Genomic DNA, 23,956 nt, shown 5'->3' on the forward strand with positions numbered 1-23,956 from the left:
CATCACTTTTGTTAAAGTGAACTAAATGATATTCTTGAGAAAGCTCTTTCCGAAGAATGCCAGATTGAGTTCGCTTTTTCATAATGATTACTAAGACTGGGGAAAATCCAAGTTAATAGTTTATACATTTTTGATCTTTTCAGGTGACTTATAGTCACTTGAGTGATCTTTCAAGGCGACTTTGAACAAACGTTCAAAGTTATCGTCATAAGTTAAAAATTGTGCTTCATGTTTACAAGATGTTGGATTAGAAATTCGCGATCTCCAAGAGTTTTCGGCAAAACACGACAGTCTCCTTTCTTTACGATTTGGAAGGAACCTTAATTCCCCTAATGGAGTTCGAGATCTCCTGCCTAGATCCCCCAAATTCGGAACAACTGACCATGATAGGCGGCACTCTTTGCTTCCTCACTTAAATCAAAGAGCCTGGGCTAGAGACTGCTTCGATTTGGTGTTCGGAAAAATTGTCTAGAGCATCGAACTGATTGCTCATTTCGATGCAATTATCAACATTATCCATTTCACCCTTGGAAGAAAGTTCGCATTCCGGAGAAACGTAACTTCTTCCATTCTTGCCACGTTTAGTGAAAGTTTTAAATCCCACATTTTGGAAGGAAGTTGTGAATTCAGAGATTCACTGTACTGTTTTATTACTTCAGGTACCGTCAGACGGGGCTAATTTTGATTCCGGGGGCTACTTTGGACACTCACGTTTTGGATTTATTTCTAGCATAAATATTTATCTGAGCCATTTTTTGTCTTCAGCACTTTTATTAACCAATATATGCTCTACAATCAGACATGAATATTTTTTGGAACAACATCAACAATTACAGGATAACCAAGAAAATGTATCAAAAACGTCTATTAAATATTTACAAGATACAAAACATTTGCTATGTAAACATTGTTTGAATTTCTCACATATCGTGGAAAGTTGTTGGGAACACCACAAATTATCGAATCGTCATGTTTTGAAGAAATTTGTGATTGTTTTATGTTAAAAGTTGTTCTTTTATAAAAATAAATGACCAAATGCCTTAATTTACGAGTCTTATTTTATTATAAAGCGTTGTTTTCTATAATTTACAACACAATAAAAATATATAAAAGGATAAATAAAAGTGAATAATTATAAAACATATATAATTCAATTCGTATAAACAATAAACTCACTAAATAATCTTTAAAACATATTTTTCGCTCATATTTTACCTGAATCTGCTGGCATCCTTCAGCTGCTAAAAAAACTACTCTCACACCATCTCAAAGCTATTGAGAACCAAAATGCATCTAGCAAAAGCAAACTTCTAATTGTTTATGATCTTGTGAATCATTTTTCATAAACTTCATGGATCGAAATTTGAGTGAAAATTACTCTTAGTTACAGGAATTAATTAGATTCTTCTACATATCGTTCATATAACACCAAGAATCAGAACGAATGTTTCTGTACAAAGCTATTCATCGCAGTACTTGGTAGTTACACCATTCGTTTGCATCAACTTGAAAATGTTCAGGGCATTATCACAAGTACAAGCATTATTGGCTGACATTTAGAAGGAAGTAAAGTTGAAATATCATCATGCAAACATACTATTCATAATTTTTAGAAAAGCATGTTTTTATGGAAAGTATGGTACAGGTATGTGTAAATTTTTCAAACTTTACAATTTTTTAAATTATGTTTATGACTGGAAAACATTCGAAAACACCACAATGGACAATAATCAATAGAATCAGTTTGAAATTGTTGGTGAAAAATCATTTCATTATCAAAACGTATTGATTTCAAAAAGTGACCAAAGTAGCCCCTTTTTTGTCTTGAAGGACACATTTTTTTCGCTATTAGAGCAACTTTTTTATGTATTGATGAATGTGCCTCATATTTTGCACATTGATTACGTATATATACAACTTATATATATGCAAGAATTAAAGAAATCTATCCATTATTCTTAGAGCTACAAATTCTCAAAATCAAGAATGTGAACATAATGTCAAAAGAAGCCCCGTTTGTGGTAGTTTAAAAAAAAACTTCCAAGAGCAGAGAGAATTCGTGTACGCACAGTACGAAGATGCGCACTGAAAAGTTTAAGTTATATTCTCCAGGAAGACTTGACAAAAAGGCTTTCCGTTGCTCCAAGTAGTAGGAAGTCACATTGCGCCTTTCTCATCTTTTATGAAAACAGCATTACGTATATGATGGATGGCATTCTGGTTTTGTTTTGCTCCCCCAAGTCACTACGATTGTTGATGCTGCCTTATTTACCAGCAGGAAAGCAGAGCAAGAGGATTGGATTTGTAAACTGTTTGTACCACGTTTACTGATTACCGGGGTGGCCACGTTTGCTGATAAGCCACTGGTGGTGTTCATTCCGTTTGATCCCGCCTGCAATCCCGCTTGTTTGCCAACGTAATTCGGTCCGAGCACTCGTCTAGCAGCTGATCTCGAACCGCTTCGAACCAATTCTGATTGGTGACTACTTGTGGTATTCCGGAAATATGTTTGCTTGCTACCAGCTCGAATCTGGTTGGAGCGATTGGGGAATGGGTTCGAAAGGTCATGTTTGTAACCCAAGATGTATGTCGAAAATAGAACAATCAACGGTCAATGGGTTATTACCGGATTTACAACATTATGGGAAGCATAGTTAGCAAAGCTCGGTTGCTCAAAAAGAGTTCAATGCTCTTCAGGAAGAAATTTTCATTTAACATGATTAAAGTTGGGATAGCGAAAAATGGAATGCAAACTCAGGATTTGGGTATTCTTATCCTTCCTCGAACACTTAATCGATACTCATGAACGTCTTTTTCTTCAACTCAACAGGATGACACACGCGATCCCCTCCAGTACGGCTATCAGCGTGTCAACACCGGAGAAGGATCTCTTTCCACATCGACCACGGGCACCAGCTTGGATACGATCGTGTTGGATACGAACGCCGAAGACCTGAACAGTACTCCTCGGGTGGGAGCCCAGCGCACCTTCAGTCCCATCTTGGAAACGGACGACACGAACCCGTTCCTGGATCCGCCGCCACCGGGCCAGAAGTCTCCGCCGGCAGTGGGCGAAGCGAAGGCCAAGAGCAAATCCTCACTCAAGGGGTCGCGGGTATCCTTCGACCAGGAGGACCGGTTCGATGAAACCGATGAGGGCTTTCGCAAGCAGCGGGAGCACTTCCAGAAGCACAAAAGCCACAGTACCTCCGAGCACAAGAACCAGCTGATTAAGGTGAGTTTGGTTGTTGATGGAACCAGAAGGAAATGTTGGAGGGAGAGATTGTTGACTTTACAAAAAACCTGGATAATTGACTGCAGAAGATTGTTCGTATAAAACCACTGCTTTAGTAATTGAGGAAAAAATATATTCTTAGAATTGTTTGCCACTGATATCTTCACACAAAACTTGTAACTCGGGAAGACGTATTTGATCCATAATCATCCAAAGCTTTTCAAGTTAAATAGTTTTGTATGCGGTTGAGAAAACGATTAATAGAATTAGCGATAGAAACTTAAGAGATATCTCCAGGTAAATCGCTACATGAATTATTCTAAGGATTTTTTTAAATTTCTCCAGAGATTAGTTCTGGGCTTCCAAAAAATCCTCAGGGGATTCTTCAGCATTCATGTTAAAATTCCTGTAGAGATTCACCCATGAATTCCCACAGAGATTTCATCAAGAAGAATAAGAATTCCTCGAAGGTTTACCGCGCAATTTTTTTTTAATAGAGATTCCTCCAGAAACTCCTTTTTGAAGTAGTTTTTGAAGAAATCCCTGGATAAATTTCTGGAGGGTTTCCTGGAGCACTACCTGAAAAAAAACCTCTAGAAACAATCTAGAGGAATACCCGTTTACATACCTGAATAACCCCTGAAGAAATTCTTGCAGGAGCCTATGGAGGGATTCCTGAGGAAATCTCAGGAGGAATTCCGAAAGAAAGCCCTTGAACATCAAATATGATTTTTACCAGCTCATCCCTGGTACAATTTCAAGAGATTCTGGATTCTGAAGCAATATTCGGAGAAATTTCTAACGAAAAAGCTGGAGAGCTCTGTAGGAATCCCAGTAGAGAATTTCTTGAAAAACTCATGTAGGAATCTCTGAAGGATTATATAAATCAATTACTGAAGGACTCCCGGACTACTGGAGTCCCTGGAGAATCCTTGGAGGTATCCTGAGAAGAAACACTGTAAAGATTTTGATGGCAGAATGTCTAGAGAATTCCCTGGAAAACGCTGTAGAGGTTTTTCTGGAGAAATCCCCAAAATAGTCCTTGGAGGAATCAATGGAGATATTTCTGGAGAAATCCCAGGAGAAATCTCTGGAGGAATTTATGAAGAGATTTTCTAAAAAGAATTTATGTAAAGATTTTACTGGAGGAATTTTTGTATAAATTTTACTTGGAGAAATTTCAGCAGGAATTCAATTTCTGGAGGAACTTCAAGACGAGCTCTTGAAGAAATCCTCGGAGTTTTTTTTTTCAGGTCCAGAACAAATCCTTGGGGAATCAATGGAGGATTATCTGGAGAAATCTTTGGAGTAAGTCACGTAGCGATTTTCCTGGTGGTTACTCTGAGTGAATTCTTGGAAGAAATTCTTGAGGAATTCGTGAGTTTTAGAACACCTGAAGGAATTCCTAGTAGAATCAGTGAAGCGATCCGTGGAGAAATCCTAGTAGAGTATCCGGAATAATTCCTGGACGAATCTTGAGAGGACTACTTGGGAATATCTTTGTATATATCCGTTAGAGGAATATTCGGAGGAAAATCTTGAGAAATCCTTGAAGAGATTGTCCTAGTGTAACTCCTGGAGAAGATATCTCCACAAGAACCCTTTTAGAGATTTTTCTGGAATAATCCCTTAAGAGAAGTTCCTGTATCTATAGGATTCTCTAAAGTCTAAAGGAAGACCATACCAAAATGAAAATCGTTTGATAAGTCCCTGGAGAAGTCTCCGGAGTATTTCTGTAAGAATTCCTGAAACAGACATAGGAGGAATCCTTGGAGAAATTTCTGGGAGAAGCCTAGCAAAGATTTTACTGGGGGAATTTATGAAGGAACCCCTGAAGGTATTCCTCCTTACGATATCTCTAAAAGAACCTCTGAAGATTTTTTTATTGCGTAAGGAAGGTTAATGATTATTTCCCATCCCTTCGGGAACTTTCCTGAAGAATTCATCAAAGAATTTTGTTTTGGATATCTAAAGAATGCAACCTGGCTTTTGCCAATAGACTAATTCAGAGATAATCTGAAATTCTTTCAAAGATTCTTTTAGATATTTTTCACGAAAGCTCTGAGTCCTCCAGGATTTTATCCGGTGATTGTTCCACCATTTTCCCTAGGACATCCTCCAAGACTCTTGGTTAGAACTTCTTCAAAAAATCGACCATGCGTAGGAACTTGATATTCGCGGCATTTTTAGAGGATCTTGTGCAACATAAAGATTTACTCCGTTGTGGATCGCCCGTGTACGAAACCGGCTTGACAACTTCCTACAAATCTGCTGGCTAGCGGCGATAGATGGCGGAACATGATCTAGGAAAGCATTTTGTAGGCTGCGTTAAGACTAGTGATCGCTCGGTAGTTCTCACACCGGTAGTTTTGTCACCCTTCCTTTATATTAGGTGTACTTTTTGGATAGTACCTAGTGGAGCCCCAGGCGTAATGCCTAGTGTTATCGTTTGAGCGAAACCTTGAAGTATTCCAGGGAGACTTCGTGAACGTGTCTTTGAATCTTACCCGTATATTTCTAGACAAATCCTTCGAAGAATATATGGATAGATTAAGGTGAAGATGAAACGAAGCCAAACTTCAAATTTTCAAAAGCACAAATCTGGAGAACCAAACACCCGTTTGAGCTGAAAACTCAATCGATCGATCACTAGCTGGTGGTGACCAATTGATTAGATTTTCAGCTCAAACGGATGTTTGGTTCTCCAGATCCGTGCGCTAGAAAGTTTGAACTTTGGCTTCGATTCATCTTTACCTTAATTTATATAACTAGCTGTATTAATGATGTAAAATCAATTTTACAAAATCCTATAGAGATTTATAACGAAGTTGTTGCAAGATCCACGGTAAATCTTTAGTAAATCTTAGAATCAGAGAAAATTCACAGCCAGTGATATTAAAATACAAGATAATATGTTTTATAGACTAGGCATATTGATGTTTGAAAATTGATTTTAATGAACCTATTCCTACTCTCTATTTCCAGGAGCTCCGGCATCTGCTCGCTGCCGACAACCGCCGCCAGTTCCAGGGCAAAAAGCATGTTTCCCTGGACGTCCAAAGTTCCAAGGTGCTCGAGGAGCTGCTGAAAGCGTCGTCCTCCGAGGACGACTTCGAGGGCCAGCGCAAACAGTTCCAGGAGCGGAAGCACAAGAGCCTCGACGCTCGACACATTTCGTTCAAGTTTGAGAAGGAACCGACGCCGTCCAGCAGTGAAGAAGACTTCGAACCGTCGACCTCGTTGCTCAAGATAGACGCCGATATCACAAAGCCCGTTATCATCGACTTGAAAGTAAACCGAGCGCAGTCCGATCAAGCCTTGACGCAATTTCAAAAAAATCTTGCCATTTTCAGGACCTAGAATCGAGCGAGGACGAAGATTACATTTCCTCGCGGAAACATTTCCAACAGGCGAAGTCGATGAGTACCGACTCGCGCAAAAGCAACAAAAGCATACGTTTCTTCGAGATGGAATGGGCACTAAGGAAGAAAATATTCGGACCGCCGTTCCCTTCGTGCGACAAATCACGGAGGACGGCAAGCCAAAGCTCGAAGTGTACCGACCGACCACCAATCCGATCTTCATCTGGACTCAGGTAGGGATCAAATCTTGAGTTTCGCATGGTAGTTTTCGTTTTTTGCATATACGTTTCATGTCGATTCATCTTTATTGCATGTAGATCATCTTGCGAAAATGTGCAATCATGGTGCCTAATAGTAATCACTTAAGAAACCAACAACTGCCAATTTCAAACGGAACAAGTATTCAAACCCTGCTTAATAAATCATACAGAACAATACTTGGGGATGGGGATTTCTCACTGCGATAAGACTGTTGGAGGATCTCGTGTCATTGACGACCTCAACCTCCTGTTCGGCGTATTCGACGACATGTTTCAAGGCGCCAAGGCAGATCCAGAACTGCCAATGGCGTAGAATTTGCGTCACCGTTTGAGACATCTACCGACGACGTGATCGTGCCTCCCTCCGCACGTTAAAAACGTTATTCTATTTAGATGAACTACCAGTGAGCGTCGCTTCTGCTTCTGTGTCTATGTAAATGTGGTACCACAGTATGTGCTTTCTTGTGTAGATTCTTGTCCATTAATGCGTGACCAGTGAACGTCACTGGACTGGACGAATTTCGATAAGAAGCGTCTTTGACTTTGCTTGATGAGCGATTGATGGTAGAATTTATGTCTGCCAGAATAGAATGGAGTATGAGTTTGCTCAGACGTACTTACCCTAGTAACAATTTTGGTTTTAAGATTCTAGTCAATTATAAAACTATGATAAAACCTGAAATGTTCTTTGATTATGGATTGCCAATCCAGGTAAAATTACGGATCAATTTGAGGATCATATTTTGAGCAAAATTTTCACGACTTGCTGGGCTAGATATGTGCCCAGCGGCCACAGATTCATTGTACACTCAAAAATCAAAATAGTCATTGGATTACTAAAGTTTATTCACATCCGGCTATTTTCTGTCCGCCTCTCTTTCATTCTGCTGTGGATTTTAAGGCTGTCATTTCGACTGACTGACGACCTTCAGAAAATTGGTGATTGAGTCTATTGATGAACTTTGTTTTTGGTGATTAAGATATTAATCATGGCGCAAATATTTTAGAATTATAATAGACCATATTTGAAAGAATCGAACATTCAATAAATTTCCGTAGCAAAATAGTAAATGTTGATTTTACTTTTCATCGGCCAAGGGGGGGGGGGGCATTGTTCTTCCATGGCCCCATTGGCTAAGCTCATCTAATTTAACGAAAACCCAAATTGAATAATTTTCTCACCTAATGCAATTATCTCGAGTCTAAAAATACACTGGAAAACTAAGTGCCAACTACTAATCTGCGGATGCATTGCTTGCCGGGTCATAAACTTTCCGATCAGGTGCATACCAGAGGCTCGTGTTCTACACTCCGCTTCGAATAACCGTAAATCAATCTTCAAACAACCAACGGCCGCGACGAACGGTAACGTTTGATTATTCTATTTTCATATTTCAACTACGATTAGAAGAGACTACAGTGGCCAATCGACACGTGCGTGCATCCGAGCAGTTAAGATCTATCGTATCCACTTTAAGATCCGGCTACTTGGGGAAGTTTTCCAACACCACCTGTGCCTTGGAAAGGTGTGCCGAAGTTGAGTTATTTCGATTGCTGCCTCGCGCGATTATCGCAACCGAACGATACCTATCTCAACAAGGACTTCGATATCCTTTGGTGACGTGACACGATGGAAAAAAGGAAGCTAAATTTTGCAGTTTTAATAAGTTTTTAAGCTTACTTTTGAAACAACTGTTCATGTTTGATTCAACCTACATCGGTCTCTATTGATGAACAAAAACCTGCATGTCGCAGACTTTCGAACAAATATGTTCCCACTTTGAAATTCTAAACAGTATTTGACAATTTCAAAAGCAAGTGTCGTTTTTTTCTGAGTGAACAGTTGGTCGATTGGAATGCACCTTCTGCACGGCGTTTGCAAATCATCAATAAATGCATTTATGGTGATGGCTTTTCGCGCTTTCCACAACTGAACATCTTCCCCCCGATGAGCTTCCGAGGGGTTGAAGAAAACGGAAAGGATGACGAGTGGCAGTCAATTCCACACGTTTCAATTGCTGAAATATGGCGATAGGGACCTACAGCCGTTGGAATCGCATTCCGTCTCGCTCCGATCCCCGAAGGAGTAGCATTTTTAAATCTGCCACTATCAGTTGTATAAAAACAATCATCGATTGGCAGGACGGCTCAGTCTCCGTCCGGTCGCTAAGCTGAAATCGATAGATCCCGTCGTCAGTAGAAGAAGCTTGCGCTTCTCGAGTTCGTGAGTGTTCCCCCCAATCGGTAGGGCTCTGTTCTGGGACAACCAAGCAAATCGCCCCAAGTGAACCGTAGTACAGTTTTCCTCCTAATTATCCCAGCAAATCCTTCCAGTGTTCGCCGTTCAAGATCATTCAATACGTGTGCAAATTGCTCTGTTTGTTGGCTCCGAAGATCACGTTTCCGTTCAGATTACAGCTCGCGCAAAACAAGCAGAACAGAAAATATTTACGCTAGTGATTTGATTCTGGACAAACAGTTTGTGACTCTTGTAAACGGGCCACCATCGAGAGTGTCGCATGAAGGTCGTAGAACAAAGCAAGTTTTGTCCGGAGGTTCTGTTCAATGCAAAGGGACGTTTCTTCACACCTAACGTTAAACGACTGTCTTACGCAAGAACTGTTTCAGCCTCCATCATGCAAACTGGAAGAAGTACCTACATGCTGTGCTAACATATATGCTAAGCTGCAGGGAAGATCAGTGTCTAATTGTGATTGATGGGCTTCCTAGTGGGCACGTGCCAGTGACCTTTTCCTAATTCGCTCCATGTCGTGTGTAATGTATGACATGGATCATCCGCTTTGTGATTGCGCTTAATCATAGGCACTTTAAATTCCCCTTCGAAGATTTGTGACCTAACATACTTTTAATTGACCTTTTCCCGTGTAGAATTGGGTCGAGGCCGTTACGACACTTGATAAGAAATTGGTTTCGGAAATGCCGAATATGGTTCTCACGTGAAATCGAGCTGAATTTGATCTGTGTGGATCTAAGCTGACCGAAGAGGTTTGATTGCTTGAATTGAATTTGAAATTGCGGTTGTTTCTCGTTCTTATAGAGTGCGTCTGGTTCTAACAATCTCTGCTTATCATCGTCACATGTAACGGAATGTCAGTTAGTTTAAGTATTTGACATATACATGGTTTGTTTCCAGGAAAAATGTGTAAGAAGTATTACGGTTGAATATTTGTTATAAACATTAATATTTTTGTGGTCATAAAAACATGTTCTAATTTTTACTGATTATGAAATAACAAGCTCTGATTTATTACCTACGCTAATCATAAATAAATTTGTGTTGTTTTTTCATAAGGGCTTTTCTGCATTCATCGATTTCTCTTCATCGTTACTCTCTTTGCGTTATGGCAGAAAACTGATTCTCTTTTCGTAACAAAATGATCTTAGGACTTGATATTTTAGTTTTTTTTTATAAAAAGTGTTCAAATTTGAAGGACTTGAACTAACTTTTTTTATGAACTATTTTTAATCAAATTCATTAAATACTGTCTGCTTAAAGTGGTTTAAAAATCGCATAGTTTTTTGGGCAAAAAGATATAAATATTAATTGAAATATCTAAACGACCATCTATCCATTAAAATTCATAGGAAGTTCAGAAAGGTGTTAGTAGTATATAAACAAGTTTCTTCTTTGTGTATCTTAATTTCCTATACACAGAAAAAAATCCGTTCTCGTATCCGTGAACAGCAGACGTGGACTTATACTTTACTTTCTAAGAATGCCTTCGGAATTATGCGTTAGACGTAGCCCATGGCTGGTTCATTGAGAAATTTTCGATTTTTGAAACTCAGTTTGAATCCAAGGAGAGATGTGTTTTTTACAGAAACGATATCTCTAAATACATTTTAAAGTTCTCCTATGAAGCTGACTAGAACTTTTAACATAGATCGGCAATTGACCCTCCGAAGAATTCTACCAAAGATCTGTCTAAAAATATACTTAATAAAATCTGATCAAGAACACCTAGAGGATCTCGATATTTTTTTATCCATCAAAGATCTTGCCAAAAATTCATGAAAAATCTTACAAGAGATTCGTTGGGGATGATTGGAATAATTCACTGCAAATATGCAGAAACCCATACGCAATCTTGTCGGGCACCTCATAAAAACTTTGCCATAGATAAAGTAATCAAGACGAGGCTTCATCAAGAATCAGTATTATCATTTACCCCAGAAATCCTACAAACGAAATTCTCAATGAATCTGTCCTGGATATCGATATATCTCCCAAGAAATATGCCCAATATTTTCGACCAAAAATTTCAAACAAAAATAGACAAGGATCTTTTCTAGAACCAACTAAAAAGCTAATTAGCAATCTACTTATAACCTATTCAATGATCTCTCTGAAAGAACTTTCACATAAAATATTTGCCATGAATCTAAAAGAAAATCTAGCAAGTATTTTGCCTTAAATTTTACCAGAAATCCCTTTTCGTTTACTATTTCTTTACCAACTCGTCAAAAGTTATTCATGATGCAAAATACGAGTAGCATGCAGTCAACAAACCGGAACTCTTATGTTTGAAATACATATTTTCCCGGTGAGTTCTCCAATTTCCCGTATTTTTACCGGTCGTTTGTGCTTCCCGAGTTTTTGCTTCTGGGAATCGACATGAAATGTTTCTTAGAAATGTTTTGAAATTCGCCAAACAATTTTATCTTTGCAACCTACAACTAATGCATGATTTTAATGCACTAATGCATGATTTTAATGCAATTTCCCGTATTTTTACCGGTCGTTTGTGCTTCCCGAGTTTTTCCCGCTTTTCCCGAATGGATGGACACTTTGTTGTAATGTCTGAGTATTGTTCAATTTTTGGAATTGTTTGTGAACTAAAAGAATTTGGCGAAGGAAATTGAGGAGCATTACAGGGTGTCCGCAAATTATCCGTAACTTTGAAAGGCATGGCTCTATGCAATTAAGTGGAATAATTTCAGCAAACTTACATGGTATGATACATTGACCTATTATATTCTTTAGCAGTAAGTTCCACATTTCAGATTTCAAATATTTGTGAAACCAAGCCAAAAGTGTTGAAAGGTCTTAGAGAGAGCCGTTTTTCGAGCTTATTGGCGGAAGATAAAAGTCCATGGAACTCACAGGATTTGAACTGATTAATTTTCTATTTCCGGTCTAACTTAAAGCCAAGGACCTTTAGGTTGCTTCAAACAGTAATAGAAAATTTGGTTTCATCTATTTCAGATTTAAAAGAGAAAACATCTCTAAAATGACTAGTGGCCCTCAAAAATAACGACTCCGAAAAATTAAAATTCGCCCATCTCAGAAAAAAGCAATAATTTCTAAATTACTTGAAATTATATTTTGTGTCAATATATGGATGTATTAAAAAAGGTACACGATCATCGATTTTTATATCGTTTTAATTGTGAGATGATTTTTCCCATATATTGTTGTTCGGATAATTTGCGAACACCCTGTATTTCTCGGTAATTGGCGCACACCAGTCCACAATGCCCTCTCTTAGGACACATGAGACCCTACAACCTGTAGTTATTCTTTCATCCATATCTTCGAAATGATACAATAAAGGATTTCTTATGTGTATGAGTAACTTAGCTAGGAGCTCGTCCTTTACAATAGTCCTGGTGTTGTTCAACCCTATAATAGCCTTCTAGACCGGTAAAAAAATAGCACGATAAAATCAACAGTTTGTCTCTTGGATTTGCACCACTGTTTAATCTTGATAATATCAAAGAAACAACACTTGAATTCAATGTTGCTTGTATTGATTGTTGATTGAAATTGAAACATCAAAGTTTTCACCTGACCCAGATTTGAACCATCTTCTTCAGAATGCAGGTCTTGTATGTTACCTCGAAACCAATTTGTATCTGTGGAAAGCGATTGAGTCATTCTCAATGACTTTCTACAACGAGCTGTCAATGATTGCTTTTATACAAGAAGCATGTCATCAAATCAACGAAAATATGAATCTATGTCATTTGGTCGAATGACGTTTGATCGAAAATAAATTGATTGCTTTCAAAAGCATATGATATTTGGTCGAAAGTTCATTTAGTCAAACTGGGATTTCAAGATTGTTTCACAGAGTGCCTTTTTTACGTCAATACACAGTGATTGGGTTATTGATAAAGGGGAAATAGAAGTATTCTTTTCCAAAGAATATCTATAAAGAATAATAACTTAAACTGATCATTATGTTCCTACGTTGAGCTTGAGAGCAATTGAACTTCCACAAAATTGGTAAAAAAAAAGTCTTATCTTCCATACAAAAAATGGCAGAAGAACAAGAATAATCTATCCTATATTGACACTAGTACATATACTAAGCAAAAGCGTATGTAACAATTATCAAGTACATAGATTCGTTGTTCACTTCTAATAAAAAGTATCACAAATCAACGACTTTTTACTTCAGAGTCTAGTGCTAGAGACAGTAGAGCTAATCCAAAGTTAGAATTCTTCAAATTATGGTGATTAGTGTTTTGAATTGAGTCAAGAGGTCCACGAATTCAATTGTTGTGCTGTTGTTTTTAACCGTGTAGCATTATTTGAAGGTTCTGTCTGGCGTAGCCAATTGAGATAGAAAAAGGGTTGTAAGCAGTGATGCATTTTAAACTGAACGCGAGCCAAAAGTGAACTGAACGCGTTCTAATTTTGCACGTGAGCGCAGTAAACATTGAACTCTCGTGCAAGATTCTGACGCTGCTCACGAACGGCCCGTTTATTTCAAAATGCACAGTAAGGTCAAAACATAAAAACACTACTCCAAACTACATTCAATTCAATAACGCACAATGTATGGAACCTTAAATGTTCCTTGACATCTTTTGTGAAATCTTTCTGCTTTGAAATATGCTTCAAATCTACGCGTTCATTTTTCATCTCTTTTGGGTTCAAATTTTTGAACTGATCAATGTTCAAGCCTACTTGATCCCTCGTTCAAAAAAAATGAACTGGAACGCAAACTGAACGCGTTCAAAAGCAACACTGGTTGTAAGCTGAGACGAGACTCGCGGAGACGGTCTTCTTTTTCTGCGATTGCTGAGTTTTTGTCTTATTCCACACAGTGTGAACATCAATCTTGTGCGAGCCGTTCAAGCTCTCACATGACCATCTCAATAAAAAAAACTATTGCATTTGCATCACACCGAAGCATAAACGGCATTTTGAGTGAAATTTCATGCCAGCAAACGTAGCAGACATTATAAATAACTAGTCTTGTGTTTAAGTTTATCAGCATCTTTGGAAAAACTGCTCCGCTGGCTGAGGTTTTTAATAAAAATTTATTTTGAATACAATAATTTTCACTTTCTCAGCCATAAAAACGACGGGCAGCATTTGACGTTTCGTGACAGCGGAATCTGGGCTGCATATGACGTTGATATTTTTTTTCTTTGCGAGTCTCTCTCAGGTTGTAAGTGGCTTTTTATTCGGTTAAAGTTCATTAAAATATTCTACTGTTTTCAAGCTTTAAAATACTGTTTTTAGATGACTTCTCTTCATATTTCGTCAAAACTTAGTTTGTTGTTAGGCTCACATACATTTATTAGTGAGTAAACGTTATTCTGTTCGCATTGAATAAATTTTTTTTCTAGATACATGGTAGCAACGAGTTCGTAATCTTGAATTTGTCTATCTTTCCAAATATAGTTTTTCAGTTATTCTTCCAGGTATGCTTTCCAAAATAATGTTTTGCTTCTGGGAATCGACATGAAATGTTTTTTAGAAATGTTTTGAAATTCGCCAAACAATTTTATCTTTGCAACCTACAACTAATGCATGATTTTAATGCATATTTGTTTGAGAATATTGCGAATTCCGATGATTTTCCTAGCAGTTTTGTTTTGCATGTTTGATGTGCTTAACCATTCTACTTCAGGTTTCCTTAATAACTAATTAGTAGATTAACATATCTTATTCGTCCCATATCAAGGACCATTCCCTTATCTAGAGTCAACTCTCTGGAAAGAAATCGTTGACGTCATTCGTTCTCAAACTTTGTCACAAATCGGGTCGAATCATTTGATCTTAATCGGCACCAATTTAGAATCCGTGAAACGCTAACACACCACCAATGAGTGCAAATTACCAAATTTATCGTCATTTGAAAGTGAATGGGGGGCTCGTCCGTAAAACTCACTAAACGAACAAGCCCCCAGATCCAAAACGGTCCATTTGAATGAGTCAATGTTAATTGAACATTCAGCTCACTTTCACACAAGTGCCCCCATCATCATCGCTGCCACAATCAACGTCCACGCGTTTGAATACAGCACGCGCCAAGATCCTTGTCATCACATCAGTAATTGATTGATAGGGTGACTCGATCTTGGCATCGTCACCGCCGGTGGTTGCCGTCGATTGGAGCCGATTGTCACTTTGAATCAATTTGCGGTGATACTTATCATATGGAGACATCCACTCCGAAAGATTTCGTTGGCAGCAGACGCATCATGAGCATCGTTTCACAGAAGGGTGTTGACAGAGTGTCTGAAACCGTTATAACCGAAAATTATTGATCATTAACTATGCACCCATCACTCAAAAAGTATGATATCCTAGCATCCCTTCCGTAAATTTGAAAATGTGTCATCGAAGGAAATGAAAGTAATATTGATTGGAATACTTTGAGCTATATTAAAGGGATATTTTCAAATTAGAAAATAAATTTCCATGCGACATCATTTACTATTACAAAACAAACCAAATAATTATAAGATTCAGATTAAACATTCAGGATATATTGATTGATATTGTAACATTTTCTTTGTAAATATGAAGGAATTTCGTTGAAGAAATCACAATGTGCAGTGGTTTGTGTGTTTTATGCCAAGAACATTTTAGGGTTTATATATGCCCATGTGAATTCAATGGATTAGTTCTACAAAAGTCAAATGTCAGATTGGCACTTGGCGTTCAAAACATATAGCATTTGAGCACATTTTCTAAAAAATTGATAATATTTCATCATTGCAAAACCAAACCTCTGTTATTTGAAAATGTTGACCTTTTTCGAAGAGTATTTTTAGTTTTAAGAAATCTGATAAACACATCAGTAGTACATGTGGTCGGCGTTAAGTCAGAGTGGACCAAGTGACATTTTTCATATTTTGAGAAAAACGGGCTCAAAGTCTAACGCTTTGTATTTTTTTATCTCAGTAAAATTTTGGTTCAATATTTCCACCCATCCTTGTGTTACTTTCAAACAACATAATGTGAAGTGATAAACATGAAAAATCACAATCCGAAACTCTGATAGAACGATTTTTTGATGGACTATGTGCACTTGGTCCACTCTGACTGAACAATTTCAAGAAAAAGAACAATCATTTAATGCTTGCGTGGTCAAACTGGGTGCATATCTTTAAGATGAACATATTATCAAGACCCTTCGACACCAGTATCGTAAATTCTTCAATAATCCATATCTTCAATCTCAAAATCAGTGGCATTACGATACCTTGGAAATTAAGGTTTTAAAGGGTCAGGGCGTTGAAGACCAGAAATATTCAAATATGCGTTCAGTCAGAGTGGACCAAGTGAAAATCTTGAGTACCGACCAAAATATACTGGTCCAATAAGCGGGTTCTAGGACAGTCCATACATACACCATAGAATTACCATAAACTTCTATCGAACTCTGAAATCGACTCAAAAAAGCAATAATCAATCAGTTTGTTGCTTTTTGACACTTGGTCCACTCTGTCTGCACAGAAATTGTTTCAATTTCTGATCACCTACTCAAATACGGTAAATGGCCAGATATCAAAATAAGATCCATCGAATTATGACATGTTTATGAGTTTCTATTGATAGATGGGAAGAAGAATCATTCCATGTTGAAAAATCTGGAAAATAACTTGAAATGTCTTGCATTTTCTAGACTTTCTCAGCGCATCGATCGTTTTCGCTGTTATGGTAAAAAGCACTTGGTCCACTCTGACTGCATACTTTTATTGATTTTTATTGATCATCCAGAGTAAATTTGTTACATATTTCTCCCGGTTTTCAACATTCATCAAATCGGATCAAAGTGAAATGGAGATAACGTTATTTTGCATCTAATGGCAGAATAATCCAATTTTCCCAAGTTTTGTACTTGGTCCACTCTGACTTAACGCCGACCATGTGTTTATCAGATTTCTTAAAATCACATTTTGTATTTTGATACTCGTTGTATTACGAGGCAGTAGGCTGTTCAATGCTATGTAACACTATCACAAAGTGACAATGCCGATTATTTTGGTTTTCCGACTTTCCCGGTAAGTTTCCTCAATTATGCATCGTTTTGATTTATATTACGGGCGCTAAAGGCACTGAGTATCGTTCAGAATAGAGCATATAGAATAAATCATTCTGTATGATTCTTCAGCGTTATCCAGCCTTAGAAGTTCAAAACTTTTGAATTGTGGGTAGAGAATGAGCTTCCGCAGCTTGAATAATTTTAAGTAAATAGAAATGTGTGGCGGAAGCTTCCACTCATTTCATAAAAATCATAGAAATTGTTTGAAGCAAAGAGGCAGCCTTGCAGTGAGCCCTAGAGAAGTACTGAAGAAATCAATTGAGGATTTTTTTTTGGATTGATCTTGGAATCTCTGGAAGAATGCCACCTGAAGTGACTAATTTTTTTGAAGGATTTCCCTCGTAGATATTTTTGGTTGAATCTTTGGATACATTTCTAGAGAAATTATTGTTTAACTGCCTTTAGAATCCCAGGAAGGATATCTGGTTGAATCCCTAGTATAACCCACGGATTCCTGGAAAATTTCCAAAATAGAATAACTAGAGGAAACCACAAAAGGATTTGGAATAAAAGTTTGAAGAAATGTTTAGAATAATTTCCGACATAGACTTCACATAATTTAAGAGCTTCAGAGCCGGAATACTCCGTGCGAATTGCAATTGGAATTCCTCATCAATATCCATTTCTTCAGGTACTTGAATTTTGAAAGTTCTGCTCTTCCTTATTACAATTATTGCCCCAAAATCGTAGAAATATTCCCATCCACAAACACAGAATTCCAAAGAAAAAAACAATCACATATCCACTAGACTTGCCGATATCATTCAAAACATCCGAAAAAATATACACGGAGCCACAAATCAACCTAACTTTGACTTCTTTTGACTCAATTCGGCTCCTCCATGGGATAACCCAAATTTGGATTAACTGGCATATAGCTCTCAGTTAGTAGTTTTCGTTTTAAAACACTGAAAAAATCAACTCAGAGCCAAAAAAATTATACCCAGCTTTAGCTTTCGAAGTTGAAACAACTTAAATTTAGGTAAACTCAAACGAACCCAAAGTTGACTTATTCTACGGACCAACCGTGGGTAAAAACTAAATGCAATTTACTCAAATTTGAGTTAAAAGAACTTATTTTTTTTTATAGTTCGTTTTTTCCGTGTAGTGTAGACAGTCGATCGAACGGTTGCATCGACATAAATCGGTTTGACTAACGTGGCGCTGAAGTCAATTGGTAAGCGAGTGTGTAGCTCCTTGATTCTAAGAAAATGAATGAGTAAAGATAAAAACAATCACCGCTTGTAGATAGCGGAGGATCTTCTCTTCGTCGTAGCATTGTTAAACATGTAAATTCATTCGTTTGATCTGTAACAAGAAGCTACACATTTGATTACCAATGGCTTTTAGGACGAGATTATAATTTTAGCGAGATTACTACTATTGTCACTTGTGATTTCTCCGACGATATGTTTTCAAATTCAAGTTCAAAAGAAAGTTATATTACATACTTCGAATACTTAATGTTAACCTGTTAAATATCCCATATGGGATTTTTTAAACATTATAAAATCAATTGAAATTAAACCATTTTCATTATTCCTTTCATATCCATCGATGAAACATTTTCAATTTTTTTTTCTAGTTATTGGTGCAGAATTGATGGTAATTTATTTTCGGTTAATAACGGTTTCAGACACACCGTGTGTTAGCACACGATAATGCTCTTCCTGCGTCATTGCCAGTTGCGTCCGGAAGGATTGTACTCCTACACATTGTCAATGGAATCAGGCACATGTGATTGACTAATCTCTACTTAATCTTGGACCTTCTTTTTAGTATTGCTTTGATTCATAGGATAATTTGCCCAAAGAAGGGTTCATTACAGCCAATTCTCCACCAGGACTTATGTGGTTTCTCCAGGCAGTGGTTCAACCGTTCCGCAGATCCCACGACATGGAGAAAGTGAGACATTACCATCCACAAATCACTCAGCTGACGCGAACCGAGATTCGAATTGAAATCGCATAATGACGACGATTGAAACACAGAGCCTGTCCACTTGGTGGCGTATCCTCTCGCGCTCAATTGTCCTTTGGCTCGCGAACGACGTGATTGTGTGTCCTTTACATGCTGACCAGACAAGGAATCCCATCCCCTTTCCGAGTTGCCGTTTTTTGGAAGTTTTGGCAGCCTCAGATTGGCTGGTTTCGGGCCAAGTGCAATTCGCCGGGTGTGCTGTTCGTGATTCGTGCTCGGAAGTGCAGATCCGGTCCTCTGGGGACATCCGAGCACCTGTCGGGCATTTGCGACTGGCGACTCTGATTGTGACCGTTTGCTGCCGCACGGTGAAGTGTTGGAAAAATATCGGAAGAAAAGTGGAAATTTCAAACGAAACCAGCCATCGCCAAAAAGTTGGCCCACTTGTCCACATATGGCAACAGTTGGAATGGTGCGTGTCATGGGACTTTGTGGCCGAGATTTTCGGGTTTCTAAATTGAGCTAGAGTAAGGTGATGGCTAGGGTGCAGTGAATTTTACAAGTCCGTCCAAATTACGCGAAAAGAAGGCAACCAGCAGCACTACTGCCACCAAGAAGATAGTGGAAAGTTTTCCGACTTTTGCCCATAGTCTGTGTGAATCAATCTGTGCTTAGCGAAAAGAAAAAAAAAAGAAGGCAATCGGTATACTCTATATATGCATGGTGTGATTTACTATCGCAATTGGTGAAAAGGATGAGAGGACTGTTCTCATTTCGCCGGACAGTTGGTAGCCATACGCAGACTTGATCTTGATAGCGGTACAAAATGTGGATTAAGATTCCCGAGTGCTATGAGGTATTCAACTATTGGGTGATCGGTGCTTTTAGACAGTTGTGATTCCGTTTCAGATAGCATGATGGTATTTCCTCCGGCAAAGGACACAGAGACTAGTTAACTTGTGAATATGTGGAAACCAAGCTCTTGCACTAGGCGGGAATGTACAGCAGTATTTTGCATGACATCGGATATCTGCTGATATGACCAAAATTCTCTATGAGGTAAAAAGAGCAGCATGATCGAACTTTAGTGAAAATAACATTCAGTAGATGTCGATGTAGGGTAGGGTACCCACTACCGTCTGCGAATCCAGATTCGATGACGAAACGGTTTTGTAAAACTTTCAAAAATATATCGGTTTTTCTTTGTTAGAGCTGTGAAGCTATAAAGCTGCTCCGCACTTATTTGAAGATAGGTTGTTTTGATAGAAAACAGCCAAGTGAAGAAAATCAACAGCTCACCATTACTGTCCATCGTATAATGATGCATTATCGACAGAGAGTACTGACGTCCTGGAATATTACCGATAACGATGCAAAATACTGTGTGAATTAGTGTCTATGGAGTTGTAGAAAGTCAATCTCTTGACAATGTGTCTGATTTTCATAATAAATCAGTCTTTTCCTGAATCTATGTTAGATTGTAATTAGCAATTCTATCATTTCAAGTTTGGTCTATAAGATTTAAAAATTTGGAAGATTAGATGTTATAAGAGGATTCACAGTTCCAGTTGATATTATTAACATACCTCTGAACTGTAAGTTTGAATACATTATGTTAACTGTTAAAACTGTCACTAAAGAGTAAAGCGGTGGTTCGAGTGGGACAAGGTTCCGTTTTAGCATTTTTTGCTCAATTCTGTACAAGTGTTATAAACGTCATAATGGTTCGAAAGCTTTTTAAGTAAGAGACTTTCACTCCAAATACATGTTCTTAACTTCAACAGTAATTCCTGTTATCCCGTCCAATCGGAAAACACTTCGACCATTTGTCAGTGCACTCATTCGAATTCAATTGCAGAGATCTATGCACGATTTGCGTTCGATACAGTTCAAATCGATTGACTGCCAGTCATCACTCTAGTGAACCATAGTGGTAATGATGATACTGTATTGCTTCAACTAAGCATACTGCTCTCGATATTCCGCGGATATCATCATCCGCGGGAGAGTCAAATCGATTACTATGGAGACACATCACATGACATCATATTACATTGTGCGTACAACAACTGCCCCATCCCCTTTCCCTTGCTACCATTGTAATCGTTCGCTTGAAGCCCAGTTTAGTGTGGGAGGGACCCAGGCCGCAACCAACGCTGCCAATTCAAATCAACCGAAGAGTTAGAATTAGTACGCACGAAGAGATTCGGTCAATCCAGCACGAGAGAGTATTTAGAAGGACGATGTTTTGTGACTCAGATAGTGCTTTTTTCTAACAAAATATGTTATAAATTTGGTTGCTTAATAGTTAAAATAACAAAAATTATAACACAATTCCCCCTACACTTAACTTAAATTTAAATTGCTCTGCTAGTGGTTATAGAAAATGGTTATAATTTTGTTAACGTTAGCAGACATCGACATGTACATGGTACTAATGCCTGTGAAATCGCTCTCATGGTGTTCAAAAAATTTGAAAATCCAGAACGAAAGTTCCACTTCCTACAACATTCTGCTGAATAGCTGTTGTAGTGGTCTACATTTAAGTAATATGTTGTAGTGCTTTAAAATTTATATCGTACTGCGTGATGAAACATTTCGGTAAAACATTTCATAGCTTTACTGAGCTATACACCCCTCTAGTGTTTACATATTTCAAGTTCAAGTTTTTACAGTAGCTTCTAGGGCTCCAAAATAACAAATTTAGGGGGCCACCATAGTGTTCATGCCAAATTGAATTGAAACCTTGCAACCATTGTAAGGCATTTGTTGGATTCATGGTCTAGTTTACAAATTAAGGACTGTGAACTAGGCAATTGCCAAAAGAACCTTTTTTTCCACCAAAATGTTAAAGGATCAAATCTGTAAGGAATCGTTTATTACAATAATTTGAAAATGTCGGTTTAAAATAAAATTATCATTACCATTAACAATTTGACGAAATATGTTTTTATTGCTCTTTTTGATCTTTTGTAACGCATAATCAAAGTTAAAAAGGGCTTTATTTACACACTTGACTATTACTTATTAAATGAATCGAACCTGAAGTGTATAGATGCATTGGTTTTAAAGTTATCGTTGTTTGAATTTTGCCAAATAAGTGCGTCACAGTCCTTATGTGGTGGAAGTGGTTATTAAAATGAACACCTAGCTGAATGCAGAGAGAAAATAAGTTTTTGTGAATTTTAATCACGCAATTTAGAACATATAATATAGTGTATATGCTCATAACTGAACTGAAACTACCAATAAAAATACTTGTGGACCTCGTGGCCGGTTAGTGTCGTCAGGTTTTTAAGCGCATCGTGTCATGGGGTGTAGTTTCGATTCCCGCTTCAGCCATTTTCGTCAGGGATGTTTCTCGGCTGTGCCACTGGAGCATGCTCGTCCTTTGTCTAGCGTTACAGTCTGTTCAGCTAAATGGCTGAAGACGGTGTCCGTGTCTTTAAAAAACAATAATGAAGATGAAAATAATAATAATAAAAAATATATCCACTTATTGCCAATGATCCAATTCTCTGATAATATCGAGGTAAAATCGAGACAAAATCATGTAAAAATTATTTAAACAAGTTTGAATCGATTTTATTTAAAATATGATTGTCGTCAAAGTTGGATTAACAATTGTGGGGGCCATGGGCCTACATTTTTTGTGGGGACCTTCCTCTCAGATTTTTATCGTTGATTCCTTACACTAATATGTAATTTACTCTTTTGGTTTATATCATGGGTGCGGTTCTGATTACCAGAAGCAAGTTTTAAATGGCTTCAAAACACTCGTAATTGTGACTATTAAAAAAAAATATTGTGCAGTTTTGTGCCGTTTTGGAATTTGACTTATATTTCGAACACTCATCTTTTTATAGCGATTTATCAAGAAATTCACTCCAATCTAAATCTAAAAACAAATAGCGTTTCGATTTTTTTTTTTGAAACTTTTTTGTGCATACAATTTGTATTGAGTTAATAAAATCGGTAATGACAGACAAAGGAATTTCTAAATTCAAACACTCACATCATAATTTAAAAACACATAAATGTATATAAATCATATTCATCGATTTTAGATACATTAATTTCATGCATACGTCAATAAAGACACTTTATTTTTATTCTAATCGTTTTTGTCTTTGTACATAACTGTTTACCAATCATGGTAACCACAGAAAAATGGCCGCTGAATGATGTTTTTATTAAGTGGTTAAGAAACCGCTGACCTCTGATTGGTCAACATTTTGCCAGTTTTCGTTGACGAAAAAAAAAGTTTAAATTTGTTAGCCTGAATTCGTGTCGCTGCTTCAAACAACTTTTTTTAAGCAGTGCGATAAAATCATATAAATTTATTGCGGCGCTCATTTTAAATCCACATCCAGCGACGGTGGTAACGCGCAGAAGATATGCGCGCAATTCAAACGCAACGTCAAAACTCAAGTAGGCTTGAATTTGTTCGTTCTTCCAGGACACGAATATTCCAAATTTGCTAAATCTGTATTTTTGGTGATTTTTATTATCACTGCGACGGTACATCGACATTTTCAGATAATCGCATTACGTGGATTTATCTTGCAAAGCACAATATTGTGTTCTTTTAATTACAATCAAGATGAAATCCTTAAGGGGGCAGGATCCGTCATCAATTTCGGAATTTTCAAAAGCAGTTTTTTCCTTCAAAATCAAAAAAAAATACTGGAAAATGTGTTCACAGTACTCAATTCTCCAACCGCAACACAGTGAACACATTCTCATCGAATAATTTTCAGTTTTGAACAGAAAAACTGCTTTTTAAGTTTCGATGATGACGATGATTACGATGACGGAGCGAGAACGTTAAGGTGTTCATTTTACCACTACCGTAAAACGGGGTAA

The 23,956-nt window shown here is 37.6% G+C and overlaps 2 protein-coding genes across 6 annotated transcripts in view; one reads left to right on the top strand and one right to left on the bottom strand.

Annotated features, from left to right (window-relative positions):
* The window catches only part of LOC5564301 (RING-box protein 2), a 168,104-nt gene that overhangs the window by 109,852 nt on the left and 34,296 nt on the right, over window positions 1-23,956 (bottom strand). The gene's annotated exons all lie outside the window — the stretch shown is intronic.
* The window catches only part of LOC5565788 (facilitated trehalose transporter Tret1), a 32,049-nt gene continuing 17,066 nt past the window's right edge, over window positions 8,974-23,956 (top strand). The window contains exon 1 of one of the 5 annotated variants that reach the window (XM_021842671.1): window positions 8,974-9,081. The gene's annotated coding sequence lies outside the window, so the exon portion shown is untranslated. Of the gene's footprint in view, window positions 9,152-23,956 lie in introns of all 5 variants that reach the window. The other 4 variants (XM_021842669.1, XM_021842673.1, XM_021842672.1 and 1 more) reach the window with 4 other exon arrangements.

This window comes from Aedes aegypti, chromosome 2 (assembly GCF_002204515.2).
Source record: "Aedes aegypti strain LVP_AGWG chromosome 2, AaegL5.0 Primary Assembly, whole genome shotgun sequence".
Classification (NCBI taxonomy): Eukaryota; Metazoa; Arthropoda; class Insecta; order Diptera; family Culicidae; genus Aedes; species Aedes aegypti.